The sequence below is a fragment of the Andrena cerasifolii genome, chromosome 16, assembly GCF_050908995.1.
Source record: "Andrena cerasifolii isolate SP2316 chromosome 16, iyAndCera1_principal, whole genome shotgun sequence".
In the NCBI taxonomy this organism is placed as follows: Eukaryota; Metazoa; Arthropoda; class Insecta; order Hymenoptera; family Andrenidae; genus Andrena; species Andrena cerasifolii.
In genome coordinates, this window is record NC_135133.1 from 1,955,009 (window position 1) to 1,965,348 (window position 10,340).

Genomic DNA, 10,340 nt, shown 5'->3' on the forward strand with positions numbered 1-10,340 from the left:
ATTAATGAAAGGTAGAAGGACGAATAGTTGCGAAGAACGAGATAGAAATAAGGGGAATGGAGGGGTAGGAGAAAAGGGAGAGAGAAAGAGAGCTGCGTTAACATTATATCCATACATATCTATGTATGTATGCATGTGTGTACATACATATATATATATATATATATATATCTCCGTACATATATCTGTGTATCTGTTCACGTGTAGAAACATGTTAACAACATAGAATGTAATTATTCACATAACACAATAATCCGTGATCTATAATATTATAACGATCTGGTTTTTGTACTGGATAGGCCAACACATACGTTTCCTATATACATAGTCGAGGCTCTTTTAAACTTCCGTTTCGATATTATTCATTTAATTAACACGTACAAAAAAGAGACAAAAAAGGAAAGAAGAAGAGGAGTAGTAAAAATCTATCATTCCTTAATAGTTATAATTACCGCGCAAGCTTGGCCTGTCGCTTTGCTCAGACTTGGTGCAAGCCTAGTTGAGTATTTATTTATTCATTTGTTTACTCGTTAATTTACTTATTCATCGTGTCGTTTGAAAGATATCTCTTGGCAGATACGTTTCGTTACCATGGTAACCTTGGAATCGGGTTCGTCACCTTAATAGGGGGGTGTGTGGGTGTTATCAACATTGCCCGCTCCCCCTATCGTCTACGATTAAAGTCGTACGAACTAGGAAATAGTGAGAATAAAAAATATATATATATGTATATAAATATATTTCTATATATATAAAAACAAGGGGGAGTAACGTTAAATTAAGAGAATAATTGGAAGGGGTTATCGTATGATACAACGGTACCTTGAGTATTATTCAACGAGAACAAATCGGCGCGACGACTTTCTGAACGTGTTATCATCATCGATTTCGGGAGTTAAAGGGTAGTTATCCTTACGATCGTTCAATTACCATCGACGATTGTTGCTAATAAATTGCACTTAGGAAGTTGTAAAGAAATTCACGTTAGCTCTGTGCTAAGGGGGAGTTCTGAGCCTCCGCGAATCGTCTCATTTCTAAAGTATTCAAAAATTAAGGCCCTCGAGTTTCTTTCAATGGAGAATTGGAATTCGAACCCATTGCAAATGGAGGTTGCAGCTAAATCGCTTTATTCTTTACTTAGGACACGATCTAATTAATCTAGTAGTCAATTAAATACACAAGTGCCTGAAAAAGTTTCATATGAATTTTTCAATTATTCGCCCGTTAAATTTCTTCATGGTTGCATTTCGTGGTTCAAAGTACACTTCTCATGAATATGTAACGTAAGAGACTCCCGCATAATTTATTCTGAGATCCAAATTGATGTTACATACTTTAAAAGATCATATGAGGTTGGCCACAGAAATTTTTATTAAAATTAGGAAATTAAATTTCATGTAAAAAATCTCGAGTGGGATACCTATAGTACCTTGATTAGGGTGGATTCAAGGGGACCCTCCGATTAAAATTTTTCAGAAAATCTGTGAAAGTTTCACACCAAAATTCGTAACTGTATAGATTGTACAGTCACATAACTAATTTAAGCTCCGAACGCAGGTATGAGCCGAGAACACTTTGAACGCGTTTTTCTCGAAACGCGATATTTTGAAACGGTAACCACGATTTCAGAAGAACTAATGAACCGATTCAAAAAAACCTTGAGGCATTTGATTCGTAATTGGACTCGCTTTCGCAGCACCCTATAACATAATTTTTTCAAACACGGCTTTCTTTTTTATCTGCACATTAATGCGGAAAATTGCCCGCCTTTTTTGCACTACTTCGTTCAAATGTGCATCATCATCGTAGTTTTGGTCCTTTTGCCCCAACAAGGGATGTTGCGATAGCCATTGAAATAAATTTTAAGAAATTGTTTGAATTTTTGATTTTAGACGATCCTGTGAGTAAATTTCGTGGTTACTGTTTAAGCATCTCTTTTTAGCAGCGCCTGCACTAAGCGCCACCTAGAAAATGCATCAAGACCGAAAACGCGAAACAGAAAATTGTTTTACACCGTAACGAGTGTATCAATAAGTGCAAAAAATATTTTTTAGAATATGTTATAACCTCTTCTTGTAAAAAATTCATAAAGATTACCTATTTTTTAAGGGTGTTGACCGGAGGGTCCCCTTAAGGGGGAATTCTCGTGTAACAGTCCCTGAAATTTATGATTTTTTTTTTAAAAAACTATTATTAATATTGCATTAAATTCTATTGGTATATAAGGAGGCATCTTTAAACTTGCAGAAAATATTTTTTTTATGTCGATCCTTCTTATTATTTATTAATTATTGTGGAATCTCTTCGACGATGTTGGCGTCAGGTGTAGCACCTGTCACAGTCATCTGATTGCGAAAAGAAGAAAATTTTCTTAAAGTTAAATAATTTACGCTGGGACTGGACCTGAAATTTTAATTTTAGTTTTTATTTATAATCCTTTTTTCGTCGGTATAAAGAATGATATGAAAAATTAATCTAAGGAAAAAAATACTTTTTCTTTCAATCGCTATAACACTTTCAATTTTTCATTTTTTTCCCTTTAAAGTGGACCAATTCCAGTGTAAACTATCTAACTTAAAGAAACTTCTATTTTTTTGCAATCAGATGACAGTGAAAAGTGCTACGCATCCCGCCAACAGGAGTTACGTCATTGAAGAGGTGAACAAGGTTCCACAATAATTAATAAATAATAAGGAGGATCGAAACAAAAAAAAATATTTTCTGCAAGTTTCAAGATGCTTCTATATATCCCAAAAGTGTTTAATCAAATATGACCAACAGTTTTTTTTAAAAAAAGTTCATAAATATCATTTACTCTCGGGTCTATTAAACGAGAATCCCCCTTAATACTGCAACTCTGCTGCATCTCGTCAATTTCAAGAAATCAACACAGTTCAAACAAATCCCATGTTTCTTCAAATAAAGCAGACTGGCGTTTCCAGCAAGAAATTCAATATTTTTTTTTATTCAAGCTTTTTCCTTTTTTTAATAAAAAATCAGCTATCATAGTCGACCTGCGACATTATACCCCTTTATTCGATTCAACTGTGGCGACCTTTGCACGTGAACGTTGCACCTTTCCGTGCAATCTTCCATCTACGGGGACCATTGTTGTACCTCATACCTCGTGTTTACGGAGAGACGGGGGTGGGCCACACCTCCGTTCTACCTTCAGAAGGTTAACGCGCTGTAGCGGTATATTAGTCGACCACACTGCGGCTCGGATGCCAAGGCACTGAAAAATCTCTGCCTGCACAGCTGAATAATTTCCGCCAAGTTTCACTTGGTACCTAGGTTTCTTCGAATTACACCGTTCCACAAACGTCGACAAGAAATGCAGGGATTATTCGCGACTGCTATTATTTGTTAACGAATATGTTGTCAGGCTTGGTAGTACTCTGCTTGTGAAGTTTGAATTTTCTGATTGTTTTTTGGGTTTCGTAAAATTTCATCAGACATAGAGATGAAAAGGTAGAGCAATTAGGTTTATAATTAAATGTATTTAATTCGACGAAAGTGAAGATGGATGTAATCGCAGTGAACTGTTTGTTGAATCTTGCCCTTTACATTACTGTCTTGAGAAATCAATTTAGATGCGAAGAAAGTAATTCTGTTTGTACTGAGAGTACTATGTGCTGTATAAAATCCAAGCTTAATTAAGCGTACTGGAAAGAAGGTGTACTATTAAGGGGTATCCCTAAATTGACAGACGAAAAATGAATCAAACTTTGTGAATTTTTTAAAAGAAAACCATTAAATATATTTACTTTCAGCTTTGTGGCTTTTTTTAGCAATCTTTACAGAATATGGAAAAAAAATTATATGCAGAAATAGTGGTTATATCCGGAGTTATAGTGCTTCAAATAGAGCGCCTTACAAAAAACATAATTGCATTGGTAGCATAAAATCAGTCGTTGTAGTTGTCCGAAGTAGAAACTTTAAAAATTTGTGTAATCTGTATGAGTGTGGCTATCGCCTGAACGAAATTAAATGAGAAATACTGAAAATTAAAAAAAAAGCAGCGTCTAAAACAGGTATCGATTTTTGCAAAAAAATTCGCTGGTTTTTAAGTCGCAAAAGTCTAATTTTGCAAAAACCGATTTAGTTTTAGTAATAACGAGAATGGTACATCTACTGAAGATATATACCAAATTTTAAGTAAATCGAGCGATTGGTTTTTGAGATATGCTAACCAAATCGAAAAACAACGTTTTGAGAAAAACGCGTTTAAAGTTTTAGGTACCGTTTTTTGTTAAAATTAAATATGAACGAATATAGGCATAAAGGTTTCAATTAATATGATTTGAGGGTTTCTCTTAAAAAAAGTCCCAAATATCTGGGCTCCTTTTCAGGCCGTCAAGGTAGGGATACCCCTTACAGTGTAGTAAACATGGGTCAAATATTTGTTGGCTCTCTATCTGATTGAAAAGTTCCATCACACTCAGTTTGTAACACACCACGTGGTCCCCTCGTCAAAGTCCTCGTCACTACACGGGATGTCAGAATTTGGAGCGGGAAAGAAATTGAACCGTCACTTTCACTAGTCCACTCCCTGAAATTTAAGGTTTCTTTAAACCTCGAATGTAAGCAAACGGCCACAATATGTCCCTTTCTATTCCTTCGAAAACTTTCCTCTGGAAAGGGACCATGTTCTCCAAAAAGCTAAAAACCCCTACTCCACAAGCGTCCTCATTTTCAATCACCAACTCAGCCGCCGAACATTAAAACACTCTCCCCACAATTAACCCTCTCAGCAGAAACGTTCCATCGCTCACCATTCGCGGGATGTGGGAACCTTTCAGCCCTACCTATTAACCGTACATCCTAAACGCCCCTCGGAGTTTCCCGCACGGACAGAACACATCCACCGAGAAGGGTTAAAAAGACCAAGCAAGTCGACGCTAAAGTGGCCCTGGGTTCGTGTCCCTTCAAACGACGGCACACTTCATGCCCAGGCCAAGAGACCGCGCCGTGTTACGCGAAATCACGGGGGATCGATTACAAGCGGAATTCCCAGCGTGCTCGAGGTAACGGCGATTAGGAGGCTCTGGCGGGTGGGTTCGCAATCTGATTTGAAATTGGTGAAAGCCGCGGCGCTGGTGACTTTAAACACCAGTTGTACGCCTTATAAGGCAGGTCTCATCATATCGGGCCCCGTGGAAGCGTACCGTTTGTTTGGCGGCGATCTCGCGGGCGGTGGTTAGTTTCAGCTAACACGATTTAGAGAGGAGAGGCCACGGGCAAGGGGCCCGTAATCACGGGCACACGCGATTACCCGCGCCCTGATGCAGGCCCTGCCTCGCAAATAGAACTCGATGATGCTTTTTCTGCCTCACTGGTTGGCTCCATTAATTAGAGCACCGACGATACGCGTTTTTCTGTTCCCTCGTCCCAGCTCGACCAAGTCAACCTGGGGTGGGCCGGTGGGGGGCTCTGAGAACTGCGCTGGTGTTTCGATCACGGGGATTAGAAGGAAGATGGGAGAGTAACGTCTACTCAAAAATACCGGGCCAGCAAGTATGAATTATGGAATTAGGTACTAGCGATGCGTTGAAAGTGGGTTAGGCTTCTGATTGGAGGCCATATGAGCGTAATGAATGGAATGCTGATATTCTGGGTGGGGGGATAACGTTTTGGGGTTGAAGTTATGTGCGCTGAAGATCTTTTGGAAATTTAAGAATTATTAGCTGTCGCGTTTTGTAAGTAGAACAGAGGTCTGTTAGCAGTGGCGGATTCAAGAAAAAAGGCCCAGGTGGCAAACGTTCTGAGCGGCCTATTTTTTTAGGGAAATGAAGAGGTAGTTTATTAAAAACGGGCTAAGTGTAGTAGTACAGAAAAAAATATAGTGTTTGGTGAAAATCATAACTCTTTTTTGAAGATAGGTCCTTAGGGGGCCTTCTGGGGGCGCATTTTCTCGGGGAAATGAAGAGGTAGTTTACTAAAAACGGGCCAAGTGTAGTAGTACGAAAAAAATGTAGTGTTTGGATACCTATACCTAATCATAATTTTTTTTTGGTCATGGGGCCCTGCCGAGGCCTTTTGTGCAGGGACCTAGGCGGCAACTACTCATCGGCCGCCCTGTTAAATCCGCCACTGTCTGTCAGTGGTATCGCCTTGGTGTGATCAAGTTGTTTAATATTTTGTGGCACTAGTGTGCAAAAGCTATTCTTATTGCGATACATCCGTGAACTGGTTTTCGACCGTCAAGAGCACTATCAGTTTCACCCCATTTACCCCCCTCTTAATAGGCCCATTTCGTGAACTATAAAAGGGGCCCACGTGAAGTGTAGCGCATCGATTTGGACGAAATTTGACAGGTAGCTAGAGAGTGAAAAGAAGATTCAAAATGGTAAAGAAAAAAGAGGGACGAATAATGTCACAACTAGTGGCACCAGAATAAATCAGTGCCTTCTATCGATTACAAAAGGAAGAAAAAGGATAGGAAAATAAAATATTTTGTACCCATTTGTAGGTATTAATGTCGACACCTACCTAGTAGTTTACAAGACATTTAGTAATGAAAATCGAGAGTCACCCACTGGTGCATTGAATGCTTCTGACTTCAGAATTTTTTCTGCATTTCCTGTAATTTTTTATAAACAAAACTGGGTTCTTTTTGTAGTTTTGCAAGATTATAGGAGTACTGGAAAGCTATAAAGATTTGTCGTTAGTTTTCTGTGAAGTTCAAAGTGAGGGAGGGGCAGTTTTGATGTTTAGAATTAACTAATAAAGAGTAACGTTGGAGTGGTTGAAGATATTTCAGTGGTCCATTTCTAGCAAATATTAGAATTCCGTGCATATGTGAAATGTCAAAATATAAATGCAAATTCTAGTATAAAACTACTTGTTAACTGTCTCCCTTTTCGCCCAGAAATGCCCCGGAGTACTAAGAAAAAGCTAAAAACTAATTACTTTGTTCCGCCCGTTGCAAAAGCTACATACAACGAAATATTATACTCACTACTTCGACGTTTAACGTTTTAAAAAATAATTAAAATTTTCTGCTCGTGTGATTTATGGACGTTACGATTATTGGCGATTATCTTTATGTATCAAGCAACAATGAATGCTGCTGAAGACAGCTCCATCGATGTTTTGTGCCCGTTTAAATGTCACGAGTCACTTCGTGAGGACACTTTTCATTCCTGAATAATTAGTGCCTAAGATCATGGCGTGCTCTGCGTTCGATACAAAGGATGCGATGCAAATATCTTTTGCATATCGAAAGTTACGCTATGACTATTTATAAAACGTTTCAACGTCGAATTAATTCTGTTTTCAGAGAAACATGCTCTACTGGATTGCCACATAAACGTTTTTGCATTGATATAAGCTCCCCCTTAAATATGCGCGTCATTTTTCTGTTACCATTTAAGTCTGCTAAGATATTTCAATTAGCATTTGTTGGTCTACAAACTCGAACAGGTTTAACGATATCCCGACACTTCATTGTTACGAGTAAAAAGGAATGCGAAAGTATCTTCAACCAGCTGAAATTATAAATCCAAGTAGATTCTGTGTAGAGGGTGATTTTCACCCCCTTTGCTCCAATTTCATCGCTAAAAAGGAATACAGAAATATCTTCGACTGGGAAAAATTAATGAACCTTAGTGAATTTGTTATAAAAAAAAGAGCAAATTCCAACCCTTCTCCTTTAACTTCATTTTTTTTTGTTGAAAGGTAATATAGAAATTCCTTCGACCAGCGAAAATTTACGAACCTCCATTAATTCTATACACAAAATAATTTCTCACCCCTCTCTCCCTTTTTTCATCTTCTTCTGCAAAATAAGCTAAGTACAGTGCCAAATCCTCAATAGCTTTCGCGTAAATCCGCAAACTTGCTTTTACTAACTTCCGAACAAGTTGCTATCAGTAGATCTTTCCACTGAAATCGAATAGAGTTCCCTTTCATATTAGCAAGTTAAGAATGACTCGACCACTACGATCAACTCTCTTATACGTACACGTCGATCACGCGGAACTGTCCCCGCCGACTCTCCAAGAAGCGTGTTCCGTTGCTTGGGCTTAATTAATGCGATAAAGAGATACCTTGCTACAAGATATTGTTGTCGCGATAACGTATGAAAATACTGCCTAACGATTACGATAATTCACCGTTCCGCGTCCGTTAATTATGCGCGGGTCTAATTAGAATATTTATGTCGTGGACGTTGAGGCTTTCCTGGAACTCCCTCCCTGCACATGGAGCTTAATCAGCTGCAGAGACACTGGTGATTTTAACTCTCGTTACGCGTGCCTTTTTACGTTTAAGATCGGCGACAACCTTCGCGAAGTCGCGGTGCCTGGTCGCCATTTTCGAGATACTTTCCGTAGCGAATTGTTGCGAGCGTTCGTTATCACGGACAAGATCGTCGCGATTAATGCCGGTTGCGTGACTATTTAATCAAGTGGAATGGACGAGATTTGGCGGGAAACAAGCATAAACTCGCCCCTGGATCGCGCAACCCGCAGGACAAGAATGGTAGCCAATAAATAAGCGCTGTTACTGACGCTCAGGCTTGCGAATATTACAGTTTTATTTTATGGGGTGTTGTTTTATATGGATGTGTGATTGACTCGAGGAAGAAGGGAGAGTTTGTAGCCCCTTCAGGTTTGCTCGCGAGAATTGTACGTGGATATTCTCATGGTTTGATGCGCGTATTAGGTTTCCAATAGTTATGAGTCACTAGGTACACGAAACATTTGAAGTTTTTCACTGGGAAGGTATATCTTTTGACAATGGGGTCTTCGGACACTAAGAGCTCAAGCTTTTAGTTGTAAACGGGGTTCGGATGCTTGGATATGCAGATAATAAGAGCTGTCCTAGATAGCACACAGACATCGTAAAGTCGTCTTAAGACAGTCGTCTGAAAGGCGCAGACGTCTTAAAGGCGTCGTAATAAGGTCGTAAGTCGTTTAGACCTAAAACAGACGTAAAATAGACGTGACGTCGTGTGCTATGTGGGCTGGTAGTAAATTCCTAGAGTTCGTTTGGTAATCAATTTTTATTTGTAAGTATCATTGTGATTTCTTCGATAACTCTTACTTCATTGTTATCGCACATACCAAGTTTATGAGACTCTCGATCCCGTTTGACAAACAATTTGCAACATTATTATATTTTTATCGATGAAGAAGGTAGCCAGTCACGATTTCAAAAAGACAAAACTAATTCTTCCACTAACCTTTCCCTACTACTTCCCTACTTTTCAGTTCTGAACCCTTTTAACATGTAATCACATGCATCCTCATATCTCCTGAAACCGATATTCCCAGTTGTCCTAAACCACAGTTCTGGTGAAAGAACTGAGCGTTGCTGAGAAGATGGCAAGCGGAAGTTATATCCCCACGGGCGTAGAGATAGGGGACGCGAATTGCCATAATTGTCCGACACGATAACATCGACGAATCGGATCGCATAGCACCGCGTGACAAAGAGCTACTCTCGCTAGACATCTTCTCAGCAACGCACAGTACAAGTAGCTGTAGTAAGAAGAGAGATTTCCCTACACCTTACATCACTTAACAGCCAGCGAACGAACTTCTGCACCTACCTAATAGCTTCACAGTGCTACACAATACTGAACCAAACTCATCTACTCGCTGGTCAGACAGGGAGGGTCTACTGAATGAAAGCCGTGCAGGGGTCAGTTGGTCCCACTCGTCACGCTAATGGCCAGCCTCCAAATTACAAGCTGATAACACGCTATCGTAAAATTTATCTCGCGTGGAAACGGTTAACAGACGCAATCATCCGGCAACACTTTCTTGCTCCCGAGCTAATTTATCGTCTCTGGCGAGTGGCGTCGTTTTTCTCCGCGCCACGCAGCCGCCTGATGGTGCCCGATGAAAGCATCAAAGAATTTCCCGTCGTTAATGCAACGAGATATCAAACGAGCCTAACGGGCCGTCTGGGGCCTGGCCAGTCGTCATCGAGGCTCTACCTGTAAATTGGCCACGCGTCATTAACATCGAGCTCAGCGAATTACCACATCAGCCCTCGATAACGGCTCCGATGAGCCGGGGAACGATGAACGGCAGAGCGACTAATCGACATCCAGCAGCAAAAGGGGCCATGGCGTGTTAACGTTCGGCTACCGACACTCGAGGGGTTCTTCTCTTTGCTACACTCTATCAGGATTTCAGCGCTGGAACGGGTCCCGGTAGTAGGCGTATGTAGTACTCAACTACTAAGTGTGAACCATAGTTGCAGCATTAGGAAGATGTGACGCGACTGTTTAATTTTTTAACAGAATATTGCAAAGATCTCTGTCACCTGATGGTTCCTAGAAGTGGGATGCAAGATGTAGGCTTCATAGATGTCTGGTTGGTTGATGG